This window comes from Ambystoma mexicanum, chromosome 14 (genome assembly GCF_040938575.1).
Source record: "Ambystoma mexicanum isolate Mex_15411 chromosome 14, UKY_AmexF1_1, whole genome shotgun sequence".
NCBI classification, from domain to species: domain Eukaryota; kingdom Metazoa; phylum Chordata; class Amphibia; order Caudata; family Ambystomatidae; genus Ambystoma; species Ambystoma mexicanum.
This window is the reverse complement of record NC_090940.1, coordinates 549,262,261-549,277,935: the sequence shown is the minus strand read 5'-3', so window position 1 is coordinate 549,277,935 and position 15,675 is coordinate 549,262,261. Positions and strand designations below refer to the sequence as shown.

The window sequence follows — 15,675 nt, the reverse complement described above, 5'->3', positions numbered from 1 at the left end:
TGGTTACATTTATCACTAATTATTAGAACAATCTAGTAGCCCACCTCACAATTTATTTTGTTGTATTCCAAACACCAGTAGTCCTGAGCCCCTGGACCTTCCACTATGTATGGCTGGCAGATCTTTCTAGGGCTGGCTCGTCAACCACTTCATGCACTCATGCAGCCAAAGGTTGGCTATAAATGTATTTTTTTTAAATATTTATTTTCGAACAGGAGATCTTTTCGAACAGAAATGACTTACACAATAGGCAATGACAGAGAGCAGAGGCAGTCATAGTGTAAGGTGTCTTTAGATAAGAGCATTGCTGGATTGAATGACATACAGGGACAAGGCCTGGAGGACATTACAATATTTTTAACATTAAGAGCTTGTAGTCCTAAAGGCAGGGTGCAGGAAAGGTTGGACAGGACTGCGTGGGAGTTTGGGGAGCTCCTTTCATTGCACCTGGAGTTTGGGCCTTGTTTTCGAAGGGTTCCAATGAAGAAATAGTTTTGATGGCCAGGGAGAGAGCATTTCAGTAGAGTGGGGCAAGTAGAGAAAAAGAGTGAATTCAGGAGGGGCCACAGGGGTGTGAGAATGAACGGTTGTGAAGAGAGGAGGTACACAGAGTTTGAGGGGACAATACAGTGAGATGCATGCCATAAGGTAATGGTAGGCAAGTCCATTCATGTGTTTGTAGACCACTCGCAATTTTGCATGGAGCTATACAGCATGGTGCCCGTAGATAGAGGTGGGGGAGGATCTGCATAAGATGAAAACGGTGCACGTTGCAAAGATTAGGGGTTTGATGAGGGAACCAAATGGGTAGAGAAGTAGACCAATAGGTAGGCTCACATCATAGTCCAGTTTACACAGCTCAAGAGTGGGGATACGTGTTTTTGATGAGGGAGGCGTGGGTGGATTTGTCCAACATTTAGAAAATAAAGCCTGGTTGCGGTGGTAGTAGCCATGATGAAGTGGTAGTGTTTCAGGTCCCTGTCACAGAGAACCCCAAAATGTAAGAGTTATGTTTGAGGAGGTGAAGAGGACAAGAGGGAAAGAGATGGGATAGGGGGAGTGGGGTTGGCGTTAGAGGCAAGGCGAAAGACAGTATTCAAAGTGTATGTTTGGAGAGCAGTTGCTGCAGGATAGTCCTGGGTACTCAGGCACCTCCTGTTCCATCAATCACTCAGTTATTGCAGGAAAGCTCTTAAAGGCCTAACCTTGCCCACATTTCTTGTGGGACCTTGCCGGGCAATGATAAGGCAGCCCTGCCTAGTGCCTATAGCTACTTTAGAGAAGACCCAAAGCGTCAACATGTAAAACAGACAACTTTCTCTTTAAGGAAAATAATGTCCTTGATAGCCTGTATATAAATACAGTTTCAGCTTGACACTATAGATCAAGGAGCTCATTTCAACACTGAAGCACTGTGGCCACAATGCTACCAATCCTCTGCTTACAGAATGCTTAGAGCTGATCAGGGTAAGCAAAGTTACAGAAGCACTGCTACCTGGCAAGAGATTGTCACACCAGGGATACAATGTTTCCATTTCACCACATGCACTCTGTAAATGCTGAAACAAAGTGTTTACCAAGCTTACCCAGTGTTTCCAGGATCTGATTCACATGCTGGACGCACAGGAGACTCCAGCTCAGCACAGGCAGCACCGGGAAGGCTAAGGGCTGAACAAATAACACACAATGGCGTGCAGGCCAGTTATAATCTTGGCTTAACCCCGGGAGCCCAAAGCAATCCCAGGAGCATTCCAGGATACAACCAATACCACCCCTCACCCGAATTACAAGCCATGGGTGCAGACCATCACTGAAAGGCCCACCCAGGAGTAGGAGGGATCACAGTACAAAAGCACTGTGCCTCAGTTGCTCAGTGTGGGTACCAAGAGCAGGGAGTTTGTGTTTGGTGAAGACTGGAGAGTGATGCGATAAGAAGCAGAGACTGGAGCAACGAAAGAGTGGAGAAGTGGCAGCAGTAGAGAACAGGAGGAGGTGATGAGAGCTAAGAGGGTGAAGCAGAAGCTGGCAACATCATGGGAGGCGAGTAGACAGGAGGGGCAAGAGAGGAGGTGGTAATATCAGGAGGAGGTTCAATGACGCTGATTTGATCACGTCAGGACATGGGAGTGGAAGACAAGGGGAGGTGGTAGGAATCACAGTGCCAGAGGAGCTAGTGAAGCCCAGGGCAGGGAGAAGGAGCAGGAGGTTTCTATGTTCTTAGATCGCCAGTGGGTTTTTTTGGCTGAGTTTTGTGCTTGATATTTTTGGCCAAAAAAACGAATTGATTTATTTTTATATTTGGGGGGTGGAGCGTTCACCCCCAAGACCAGTTAGATTTCTAATACCATATACCTAAACACACAGGGCTACATATACAGCTTGATTTACATAGATATTAGAGTATGGAGCATGTATTTATCCGTCTGTTCCTCCATGTAGTCTCTATTTTTACTTTCATCCAAATATGCATATCACACCAAAAGAACTGTACTGTAACGAACATTGGGCCTCATCATAAGTTGGGTGGTGCAGTAACAAAGCGGTGGTAATACTGTTACCACCACATTACCGCTCTGCCCACCTACAAGCATGGCAGAGAGGTGGTAGATTCACCTCCAGCTAAGAGCTAAGGGTAAATCCACCACCTTTCCACAACACAAAGGCAATTTCGGCGGTATTACCACCAATGTAGATTCTTACAAAACTCTGCAGCAATGGATGAAAATGGTTCTCAACAACTGGCCATGCCGATTCTTTAGCACATGTGTTCCATGCAGAAGAGGACCAACCATATGCAAATCACTGTACACCGGAAACTCAATCGTCCATCTTGAAATAAGCAGGCCATGCCCACCGTGCATAGGATAGGAATACAAAAAGAAAAACAGGTCCAGCACCTGGGCATCCTCCCTCCTAAATAGAGAGTCGATTAAACAACTAGTGTATAAAATACTTCAGCTAATGTTTAACCAATCAATTCCACGAAAACATATAAAAAGACGCTTAGGACAAACTTCACAAAATAAGGAGGATAATAATACAACAAGCTAACGGTCCACAGGGTTGAGGTATGAAGACTGAAGACACAAGAAATGTTTGCCCTTAAGAAAAAAAAAAGCCGAGAGCAGACATGATTAAGTCCTACTAAAATATAAGGGATTTAGTGAAAACAAAGCGTGTATATTGAGGGATAAATGCACGACCTCGAGAAGAAATGGTTTAAAAAGAAAATGCTACTTACCTCTGTGGTAACTCCCATATTATCACAGCAATGCAGTTCCTTTAATTACTAGAAAAGACAAAATATCAGATTATTTATTAGGAAAGTGTAACAGTAATAAAAAAAAAACATAACATGGAAGGTAGTCTGAAGAGCAACAATACAAGGCTTTCTAAAAAAAACTTTTCTACAAGCTATATCAAAGTCCTACAGTGATCATGGCATCACCATAGCAAGGGGCTGGACACAATGCTCCAGGTGGTCCTGTAACATTAGTATTGCAAAGCACTCCTGCAACACATAGGCCAGGGTGTTGCTCAGGATAATTATGTTACTCTAAGTATATTAGGAATAATGACCGTTCTTGCCCCACCATGGAAGGTTGAACATGAGCACAAGGGCCGTTTCAAACTCTGCATGCTAAGGCCCTGTGAATAAGCATCATTATTTGTTTTCACCTTTATTGATTAATTAGTCTGAAAGATATAAATTATTTTGAAGCAATAAACCCCAAAGATGGCATTATGAATCAGGTAATGGCCTCGGGCACGAGTTACAGGGCTCCTAGCATGGGCCCTGGACCATTACCTGAGAGGTAATGCCCACCCATGTAGTGGTTTATTGCTATTTGCACCCCGGCACGGTCGCTGTTAATCCACTTTAAAAAAACGACATTACAAAATGTCTGCCATGGACGTAGGGAGAAGGGAACTTCAGGTACCTTCTCTTTTTCGATAGCGGCCACTGCAGCAGAGGGGAAGGTCCGGAAAAGCAAGTGTTCCGGGCCCAGAGAGGTGAGAGGCGAGGTGGCTGCAGGTAAGTGAAGCCGGGGTTAGTGTAAGGAGGGAAGTGGGTGGGGTAGGTGGAAATTGTGAGGGAGATGGGAAATGGGGCACCTGCAATGGTGGAGTTTACTTGCCCAGCAGGGAAGATTGCGGCCTCCCGCTTCTGAGGAGGCTTTGGATGCTGGCAATACCATGCGGTATAGCTGTCTGTCTTCTTCTTGCCGATAGATTTTTATCCATCAGCACTGATTTTTGGATACTGAGGCTTGAGCCTCATTACTCTCCATCTTCTCAGGTTGAGTGTGTAGTCGTGGGTTTGTATTCTTCTTGGTCTGTGTGGACTTGTCAGTAGGGCTGGTTTCACTGGGTCTTCGCCGTGATGGGTCGCGGGTAGCAGTTGAAAGGGTTTGCAGTGGGGGCAGTGAGTCTTCTGATCAGAAGGTTCGGGTTCTGAGCCACTCATTGGCAGAAGTTCTTACTCAGCTTCGCTAGATGTTCATCCAACATCTCGATGTCCAGTTCTCTGTGAAGATCAGCTATCCTTGTGAAGATTGGATCTCCAGACGATATACGATGGGCCTTGTTTTGGACTATCAGAAGACTCTTCTGGTGTCACTCATGACAGGTCATTCATGCTGGGGATGCATACGTCAGGGTAGGTCTGATGATCGCCTTGCAGATGTTGATTTCTGTCCGGAGGGGCATGGACTTGGTCTTCAGGAGTGGGTACAGCGCTGCCATCTATCCTGTTGCCTTCTGCTGAGTATTCCCGATATGGCTTCCCTAGTGAGTTTGCTGTCCAGGGTCACAAGGAGGTAGCAGCTGCTGCCCTCCCACTTGATGGTATCCCCATTGAGACTGATGTGCAGGTGCTCCTTGACCTTCTTTCTGGTGAACAGCATGGCAGTTGTCTTGCTGGTGTTGAGTTCTATCTGCCAATCGCTGTACCACATCGAGATGATATCCAATGACGCTTGCAGGTTCTTCGCCACTTCCTTTTTGCTGAATGACTGGGAGATGATTGCAACATCGTCCACATACAGAGCCAGGTCGATCTTGTGGAGATCTGTCGGGATGTCCTTGGTGAAGATGTTGAACAGGAAGGGTCTGAGGTTCGATGCCTGTGGCACGCCTGCACGGATGGGAAGTGATGAGGACATCTCAGCCGCATGGCAACATGGAAGGTACGGTCTCCCATGTAGCTTGCAATCATCTTCACCAGGTAATGTAGAGATCTCAGGCTGATCATCTTGTGCAGCAGTCCCTTGAGCCGGACTCGGACAAATGCTTTGGCAACATCCAAGAAGACGATTCCCGTGGACTTGTTGATGTTGAATCCGTGGCTGTTGGTGTTCACCACTCTCAGCAGCTGGTGGGCTGTTGCATGTTCCTTTCGAAAATTCAAACTGTTCCTTTGCTAATGGATTTCTTTCCGAGGACCGAGTCGAGCGAGGAGGACCTTCTCCAGGAGCTTTGATAATACAGATAGCAGGCTGATAGGGCAGTAGTTCGCAGGATCCCTCAGTGGTTTGCCGGTTTTTGGTATGTCGACCTTCTTTATTGGCTGGCAGTGTTACTCACCAACTAGGATGAGGATAAGGAGGTGACCAGGACTGGTATTCACGGGGTTTGATTGAAGAGCTCGGATGGGGCCTCCAACCGAGCCTCCTCTCTGTGAGGGTATAGATCTTTAAAATGATATGACCCTCTACTGATTAAAACAGTACAAGAGCCCGATCACCCAAAAGAGCGGGGATAACACACCGCCACGATTTTACCAGCTGTAAAAATAAAGAAGAAGAGATGAGTTTTATGATTGCAGACCGGGGATGGATTTTCCTACCTAAAGACAATATCACTGTCAAGACTATTCAAGGAACTATGACAATGGGTTGGAATAGGAAAGAAACACTCCTTACCACTAGTAGAGTTGGGATCAATCCAAGGTGAACAATAACAGCAGTATAAAATAATAAACGGGAATGTTAGTGAGGGTTCTAACCCGAACGGCACGAGGAGCGCACTAGGTCCGGGTTGGTGCACACTCTGCGCAGCGTCCCCCTGTGCACTTGTTGAAGAAAGGTAAACGCAATCCACAATGTCCAATAGATCAGAAGTGATAGAAATGTCAATGAATCCCAGATGGTAAATTCCCAGATGGTAAGTTCCACAAAGGTAGTTTGAGATCCTGTTAGATGTGCTGTTCGGGGCTAGTAGCAAGGGCCAGTGTAATGACAGAAGGCAGGTGTGGTGTGAATGGAAAACTTATAAGCAACCGCAGTGACAAGGCTTGCAAAAGGGAGAAAAATTCGAAATGCACGGGCACTTTCCTTCTTTTTTACAGGCAAAAAATAGCTGTGATAAATGTTAGGTGAATCACTCAAAGAAGGCTGGAAAGGGTCCTGTTAACGTGCGGGCGGCAGAAGTACAGAATCGTGAGGCAAGGCAGTCCGTGAGAACAAGATACAGGTCCTGGTACACTAACCTGGCAGTAAAGTACAAAGCAGCAGACAAGACGGTCCGTTAGGCAGGCAAAGGTCAAGAAATCCAGATTTACAAGAAAGGACGAAGACGAAACTTCAAAGGCGCCAGCAACTTCAATCAGAAGCAGCGAGCCGAATGAAAAGACTGCTTTCACCCGAAAGTGAAAGCAAAACGTCAGAGCATGGTGATTGGAGGCGCAGGACACATGATAGTGCAGTGGAGCATCACGGTACTCGTAATTTGTTCGATCCCTGACGCAATCTCCATTGTAAAAGGAACGGGGGAATGAAGCGCCGCACACCATAAGGAAGGAAAACAGGTTTGCGCGTAGCTTTTAAAAAACAAGCCCGTCTTCTGGAATGATGTGCACGGCGGGACGTAACAGGCAGGTCTCCTGACCCCTCCCTTCCAGTTGCTAATAAGAATTGCCGAAATGCCATTATCGCATTATACACGATCATTTACATTAAGATAGAAACTTCATGAAAACACACAGAAGGAAAAAGTGCACAGATTCACAGGTGGCAATCAAGATCTAGTTTTGTAAATTTCTATCATTAGCAGCATGCAAATTGAGAAAAGAGCCCTAGGTAGGATAAAGCAGCCATGGATGGCCTCACTCTTGGATGTGACTCAGTATAAGGATGCCAAAAGCCACAGATCACAAAGCTAGGGATCTTGCTTTTCTAGATGTAGAGGTTCGATAAGCATTGCTCATCACTTTGCTATTGGGGGGAATGCTTAAGGACACCATAAAAAGTGCAAGAGTGGGTGGAGCCTACAATGATTTCTTATGGGAATTCAGGGCGAACATACTCCCCCATAGCACTTAAGGGGTTAAAGCATATTATTCCCTTCTCCAAAGATAGGGTTGTATTTAGGATTAGGCTGTGTGTCCAGCCTGTAAAATGTTAGTTATATTTAAAAATGACAACAATACCACACTATTATTCACTGGCTGCCTCGGATGGCTAGTAATTTGCAAACCACGACTCTGAGAAGTGAATACACAGAGACTTTGTGGTGAGTAATGTGTTCCTTAAAGCATTTAAATTCACAGCAAAACTGTCCAAATGCTATGTTGTGTCTGTTGCATTGACAACGCTCTTGCCACCCCAATCACAGTTTTAGAGCACTGTGGAGGTGGTGAGGGGGGGGGGCAAGAGAAGGAAGCAGATCACAATAGAAAGAGAATACGGGAGCATGAAGAGGAATCGAGAGACAGAAAATGAGGAACCACAACAGGAAGAGCGAACTTTTTAGCTCAGATGAAATGTTTCATGTAAACTTGATTGATTAATCACATGATACTATATACAAGGTCAAAGCGGTCTCTCTAAACTATTTTTTAGTGATGGAATATATTACTACCACCCTATACACGGTGCAAAAAAGAAAGCAGTGACCAAATATCCTTTGGAATAAAGTCACACATTGGGGATACAACAAAAGAACTGTGGTTAATACGAGCCACAGAGTGGCCACAATACCTAGAAATAAGCTCCTGAATTATTAACGGAGCAGTCTGTGTTCTTCTACTGATCGCCTCCCATGCCTGTTGTATACCTCTCACCTACAGCAGTCATGCATACCACTAACACCCATAACGTCTTGTGTCTTGCCTTCAGACTGTAAAGTCCTGCATAGGATCCAACTAGCTAAAGCCAAATCCCTGGAAGACAAAGTCTGCTCTTCAGAGAAGGATCCCACCTTTGGAGTGAAAGTGTCAGCCACCCCCCTGTCAAATCTGTCTATGACCGAAGCTTCATTATCGACTGCTTACTGCCCAAGAGAGCTCAGAGCTCATGGTTTTTCCAACGTACACTTGTCAGACGTAAATTCTCCTTCACTTCCAAACCTTTCCTGGCAGTTGATAGCATAGTCTACATCCACCGGGACTATAGCAACCATCTACTTGGGCCTACAACCTGGCTACGTAAATCAACTCCAAAGAGTACACAATGCAGCAGGTGCCCGACTTCTACTTCCCAAACAAATTACAAAAAGAATCATATTTAGGCATTCCCAGATGCCCGCGATGCTGTGAACACCGCGGCCACCGAGCTGCCAATCCCGGGACCCCACAATCCTACGTCCTGACCGCTGAAGCCCTCCCCAGGCGACTGTAATCGAAGGCGGGAGGTCCCGCCGGGGGCAAGGGAGCAGGAGCTGACCAAGTTTGGCTGCTGCATTTTGGGAAGCAGGTGTTGGAGACAAGCGGCCCAGAGAGGGTCAGAGGAGTCGGACTCCTGGGCCCGCGAGCGGCGCCTGCCTTGGCACCCAACAAACGACAGAGGAGGCGGGGAATCACGCCTCTGGAGGAGCACAGCAGACCGCAGCCTCGGGGACCCATGGCGCGAGCTGGGACCCCCAAAGCGTCCCTTCTCCACCTCTCCGGCTCCCTGCCTTCATCTAGAGGAGGGGCTGGGGGACACGCCCTGACATCTCCAGCGGAGGACTGGGGACCGGTGCTGCCCAGCGGACAGTCTGCCCATACTAGTCGTGGGGAAAGAGGAGCAGCCGGCACTGGAGGGAGCACCCCATGCAAATCTCAGCCCCGGAGGAGAACGGCCCGCTCCACGGTGTCCCGCTCCCTCTGGTAAGACGACAACTGAGGACTACACCGGGCCCGGCAGAGGGAGGCTGTGTGACCCGGGCGAGGTGCGTTGTGGAACCGGAGCAGAGCCCAGCGGAGAACCAGAGGACACCACACTGCTCCCCCCCAAGGATCCTCATGATAAGGTACGACCTGCTCCCTGGTGGGGGGAGAGTGGAAGCCCCGCTCCCTGTGCCCATCCCCACCAGTACCCACAGGACCCACCTCCCAGAAGAGCCCCCACAGAGTGCCCCTCCATTGAATACCCTCACCTGGGGCTAGAACTGTTAGGCGCCCGACATCCAGAACCTCAGTAGGCACCATAGAAGGGGAAGGGAGAGGCATGGAAGGCCAGCGGCGCCCCCCCTCTCTGAGATCCCCCCGCTTCCGTGGATGCATTTGTCCTGCACAGGAATGGCCATGGCCATTTACCTAAAGGGAAAGGATAGCATTCCCCCTCTTCTCTTTTTGGACACTCCACGCCGACCCACATAACCTCGGCGCAACGGCACTCAGAGAAGATCAACACTACGCCGGGGCCCTCACTGTATTGGTGGAGCGCAGCAGAACGCAGAGGATTATCCTGACTATCAGCTTCCACGAAGTGACCCCCAAATTTAAGCCCATCCATACTCACCTAGTGCCGTGGACTGTAGAGAGGTGCCCACATAACCCCGGCGCTACGGCACTCAGAGCAGATCAACACTACGCCGGGGCCCTCTCTGTGTCGCGGGAGCACAGCAGAACTCAGAGGATTATCCTGACCATCAACCTCTACGAAGTGACCCCTAAATTGAAGCCCATCCATACCCACCTAGTGCCGTGGACTGTAGAGGGCTGCCCTTCAGTGGGGGGCCGGTCGGACCTGCGCCCTCTCCCCCGGGAGGACAACCCTCGCTAGGGAGCCCTGGATCTCCAAACACCGCCCACAGTACTCTGAACAACCGGCACCATGTCCAAGAACAAAGCTAAGGACCTGCAATCCCTCCAAAGACCCTTGAGGAGGCTCCAGGAGAATGCTTTGACCAAGATATGGGCCAAGGACATAGAGGACACCCAGGCAACATGCCCTAATGAGTGGCCCACAGGGGATCCCCCGGCGGATCTGGAAGCTCCGGAACAACCCGTCACTCAAGCAGCACTGAAACTCCTTCTGGCTGATATAGTTGAAAAGATCACCACTCCGGGTCAAAAGCAAGTGGAGGCCCTCAGAGAGGACCTGGCAGAAGGCCTCCAGGAGATCAAAAGGGACATCAGTAAGATAGAGGAAAGGGTGGACACAAATGAGAGGGCGATTCAGGACATAGCCGAGGACGCAAGGAAGATCGACTCTCTCCTGGATACATTGGCGACAGCCACGCATAACCTGGAGCTCCAGGTGGAAGACTTAGAAAGCAGGGCTAGGCACTTGAACATTCGTATTAAGGCCCTTCCGGAGAACACCCTGGACCAAGACCTCCCCCAAACTGTGAAGGGCATTTTTGCACACCTCATGGAAGCGCTGGGGAAGGAGGACATTGTCTTCGATAGGATATACAGAGTGGGTCCCAAACAAACAGAGCCAGGCGCTAGACCAAGAGATATCCTGGTGGCAATGCACAGCTACGCAGTGAAGTAGTGAATCCTTTCAGCAGCACGGAAGGCTGGCTGACTCACGTATAATGAAGCAGAGATACCGCTGTATCAGGATCTGGCGCAAGCAACATTAAGCAAACAACGAAGAATGGGGCCAGTACTTTCCCACTTAAGAGCTCAAGGCATTCGCTATAGATGGCTGCATCCGTTTGGCCTGGCCTTTGAATGGCGTGGAAAACCTAAGAAGATTACCACATGTGAACAGGGTCTCACCTTGTTGGAGGTGGAAGAGGAAGCCCTGCCACCATCGACCTCGCCTCCATCCCAGAGAGCCGCCCGTAGAGAGTGGGAATGGTCCACGGCCTGGTCTAAGAAGTCGAGGAAAAACGACAACCAACCGCTCCTGAAGGGCCCGTCACCAAGGAACGGACAGGAATCGCAGTAATGAATGGCCCCTCACGGGGACCGAGGATCCGCACGTGGCTTAGCTAATGGAGCAGGGAAAAGATGCCTGGGGAGGGCACTGAATCAGGGAAAATTGATTGGCAAGGTCAGGTCTAGCAGCAACGTCCGCAAAGCTCGTGGGGGGGAACGGGACAGAGACTCACATCTTGGAATGGGATTGGGAGATCCCGCATTGGAACAGTTGGGGGGCATTCGATGGGGCGACTCTCGAGGTTCTGATTCGAGGGGGGCTGACGCCAGTGGTCCCATACTGCCAGAGGGAAGGGGGGGTCGGAATGGGGGAGGGGGATTTGGGAGAGCCAGTGCACCAGAAGCAAAGCAAAGGGTTCTACGCCTCAACCAGAAAAGGGGAGCCAAAGGGAGGAGGCCCGGATAATAAGCAGGGTACCTCAGGAGCTATAATATTTTCACTTGATCCACTATGCCTAGCCAACGAGTATTGAGGATCTTCTCCCTCAATGTAAATGGTCTAAACTCATTGATTAAACGCAAGAAAGTAGAGCGCTTAATTAGGCGCGAATGGCCGGACATCATCACGCTCTAAGAGACCCATATTCGAACAGCTGATCGGGGAAGGGTCAAGATTTGGGGATACTCCAGGTCATTACAAGTGACTCAATCCAAAAAGAAAGCAGGGGTTCTACTGGCCCTTAGAGACGGGCTGGAGCTACATATCACTGGGGAAGTGACAGACGACCAACCAAGGTTTTTGGCGGTTTCTCTGGAGGGCAAGGAACACCCCCTCACGGTGGCGACGATATATGCCCCAAATACAGCACGGGATATCTTCCTCGAAAGTGCGTTGGGAAAGCTTGAGAAGTTCGCCAGGTCCCCTATTGTTATGCTTGAACTAAAATGGCGCTGGTGCGCAGTGTATTCTGGGAGCGCTCAGAGCCATGATGGATATTTACTTCATGCCGCAGTGAAAAGCTGCACACATTTTGCTGAGTGTTAGATTCACGGTGCTGAGGAAAACATGCTTTCCAAACCTGGTATGCGGTCAAGGACATTTCTGCTGGGAAAGCTAACTTTGTTATGGTTTGTTACTGTTCTCCACGGAGCGTGTTTTTAGAGGAGGTAGGCACTCTGCTCCTTGAGGGTAGCTCTCGATTGACCCTGCTGGCAACCGACGGCTGCTCATCAACTGCGCAAGTGCCATTTCCAGAAGGTTTGAGAACTGCCACCCCTTTGCGGAGTGTGTATATATGCGGAAACCCGGAGGTGGTCAGGTGAGACTTCAGCCGGAGGAGGACACTTACGTCCGGCACTCCTGTGAGCTGTGGTGCTCTCGGCCTGGCTGTTCCCGGGGTCTTCCAGCCGCTTCTGGGCGAGATGAGGAATCCAGTTACGCTCACGGTGATGTATTTCCTTTTGCATTCTTTGCTTCTTCTGTGATTTATGTCTATGTTACTGCTGTGAGTTATTTCTATGTTATCACTGGTTACTTCTAAGCTTTGAATAAATAGCCGTGTAAGTTCTGATTATCTTCTAAGAGTGTGTGGTTGCGAGTTATTGAGTCTTTCTGCGTTCAAAGTATTGGCTCTATAATTGCATTGATGATTTATGTTTTTCCGTGCACTCTGGAGAGAGCAATACATTTTTGGCGTCACAAACAGGATACTTGTGATGAGTTGTTCCGAGTATTCAAGAATCTGTTTGAACGTAGATAGGATTCGGTTGTCTTGCAAGTGTACGTTTTTGGGTAGTGAAGTTTTTTTTCCATTGCCGGTGTGTGCTTGCCTGTGGGAGTGATTGCAGTGTGGAGAGAAGAAATATATAGATACGAAAAGGTATTGTTTTGTTTGCCATAATGACTAGTTTGTTAAGGAAAAAGAGCGTTACCGCTGGCGGTGAATGTTCTGATGTTGTTATTCCAGGCTGGACTAAGAGTCCATATGATAAATTGGCCCAGGCGTGGACATGTGGTGCAGGTCTAAGTGAAACATGGGATCAAGGATTGGGAGAACCCGATCCATCTGATGTAATGGCATGCTTGCAACAAGTTCCAGTAGAACATGGCAGAGAATGTGCGGCATTAGGTAGGCGAGGTTGGGTTCTTTGGCATGCTTATAGGAAAATACATCAAATGAAGGTGGAAATGGAAAATGAGGTTTTGCAATTAGAGAGAGAGCTGGCTGCAGAATGGCAGACTGCGTTAATGCAGCAGATTCAAATGAAACTGTTTAAAGATAAGGCTGACACATATCAGGCTGTGGCCGAGAGGGCAGCAGTCAGCGTAGCCCGGTATAAGTATAGGAAAAGACGGGGAGGGGTCAACAAAAGAAAGGTGGCAACTGTAATCGCTACCACTGGTGTGGACTGGGATCCGGATAAGTGGGATGGTGATATTTTTGATTCAACCAGTCTAGAAAGTAGTTCCGCAAATGAGTCTGACCCCAAAATGGAAGTGAAACAGAAAAAAGTGGGTGGCTAAGCCCGTTAGAAGACAGTGAGCCAGACCCCACCCGCAGAATCCTGCTGGCGGAATGGTGGATTTAACCACGCTGGAGAATTACACACAGCAGGAGGTTGGGGAAATTATTACCCATTTGAGGCAGAAATCAGGGGAAGCTTTATTGACATGGATGGTGAGATTGCTAGATGGGGGTGCTGCAGGGTTGTTGGTAGATTCTACGGATTCACCGTGTTTTTTACCCCTGTCAATTGACACCAATGTACAGGAGGTCTTAAGGGCAGGACCGCCCCCTGACACAAATGGTCAAGATACTCAGGTGTCTTTGTTGCACCTGGTAGCCCAAGCATGTAACCGTAAATACCCCATTACCACAGATTGGCCTAGCGAAGAAACTAAGTGGTATACGCTGAGAGAAGCAATTCAAAAAGTCAGAGAGCATGCTATGAAAGAGGCTATTCACATAGATGCTGCTGATCACATGGGAGCCGTGCCGCTCTCAGTTTCAACTCGAAACATGGTGATCAGAACCGCGCCACCTGCATACAAAAGTGTCATTTTGACTTTGCTCGTAGGTATGACGGGCAAAGCTACTGATGAGGTAGCGGATGCCATTCGGCAGCTTGCAGATTTAGGGGAGTGGGATAAGAAAGATAACAAGCCACGGGAGAGAGAGGGGCGTAGTGAGAGAAGAACCGAAGGCAGGCGGCAAGATAGCAGAGACTCCCGAGTGTCCCGAAAAGACAGGTTTTTGGCTTTGTTAAAAGATGGTGTGCCACACGAAGAAATTGATGGCATTGAAACCAGAGTAATGTATGAATTATACAAAAAAGAGGACTTGCAGCCAAAGAGCGCTATAAACTGGTTAAGAAACAGGTAGTCACCACGCCACAGGGGGACACCTCACCTTCTGCTCCCATGCGGAAGAACCAGACGAAGGGTCTATGGGGACACCTTCCCCGTACCAGCCAACATACGCTGATTTGAGAAAGGTGGTGAGTGCAATGTTAGAGGCGGAGTCGAGTCACACTCATTCGAAGTTTGACTAGGGCTTCGGCCAAGCTCCGGCAGCGTCTGCCCGCATAAAAGTTGATAGGCGGCCCCATGTTGATGTTAAGATTTTTTGGGGGCCAGGAAATACACAAGGGGTGCGAGCATTGATAGACACTGGGGCGGAGGCCTCTTTGATTAATGCCAATCCAACACGATTTAAAGGCAAACAGTTTACTATTACAGGTCTAGGGGGAAAGGAGACCCCCGCAGTACAAACGAAAGTGGAGATGAAAATAGGCAATTTGAATAGGCAGAAATACCAAGTGTTGATTGTCCCGCTTACCTGAATATATAATTGGCTTTGACATTTTGGAAGGGTTAACCTTGGGACTTGGCGGTAAAACGTACCAGTTTGGGGTGAGTGCATTGATCTGTACACCCATTACCATAGGCAAATTGAAGATGCCCCCAGTGCAAGTACCGGTGGCAACCAAGCGGGTAGCAATGAAACAACACCGCATTCCTGGGGGGCATAAGGAAATTTCAGACACCATCAAAGAGTACGTGGAGGCGGGTGTATTACACCCTATTACCACCGCATGGAACAATCCTCTCTGGCCTATTAAAAAGGGAGATGGGTCGTGGAGGATGACGGTGGATTACAGGGAGTTGAATAAAAACACTCCTCCCTTACTGCCCGCTGTCCCAGATGCCATTAGCTTGATTGAGAATGTCCAAAAGTTTGAGGGGACTTGGTATGCAGTGATCGATTTAGCCAATGCATTTTTCTCTGTGGCAATTGCTGAACAGTGTCAAGAGCAGTTTGCATTTTCATGGAGTGGACAGCAGTACACTTTCACGAGGGTACCTATTGGGTACATACACAGTCCGACTATCTGTCACCGGCTGGTGGCAGAGCACTTAGACATGATACCGTGTAAACCTGACATACAAATCTCTCATTACATTGATGATATTTTGATTCAGGGCAAGGATGAGCACAGTGTGCAAAGTCAGTTAGATGTCATTATGGAAGGATTGAAGAAGGAAGGGTGGGAGATTAACCCGAATAAAGTTCAAGGTCCAGCTGAAACAGTGATATTCCTAGGGATTCAGTGGCATCATGGGCATCGAGAAATGGTGC

General features: G+C 48.4%; 1 protein-coding gene across 2 annotated transcripts in view; it reads right to left on the bottom strand.

The window, feature by feature from the left end:
• STON2 (stonin 2) overlaps nucleotides 1-15,675 on the bottom strand; it is a 991,146-nt gene that overhangs the window by 924,392 nt on the left and 51,079 nt on the right. For both annotated transcript variants that reach the window (XM_069637853.1, XM_069637852.1), the window contains exon 2: nucleotides 3,242-3,289. The gene's annotated coding sequence lies outside the window, so the exon portion shown is untranslated. The remainder of the gene's footprint in view (nucleotides 1-3,241; nucleotides 3,290-15,675) is intronic.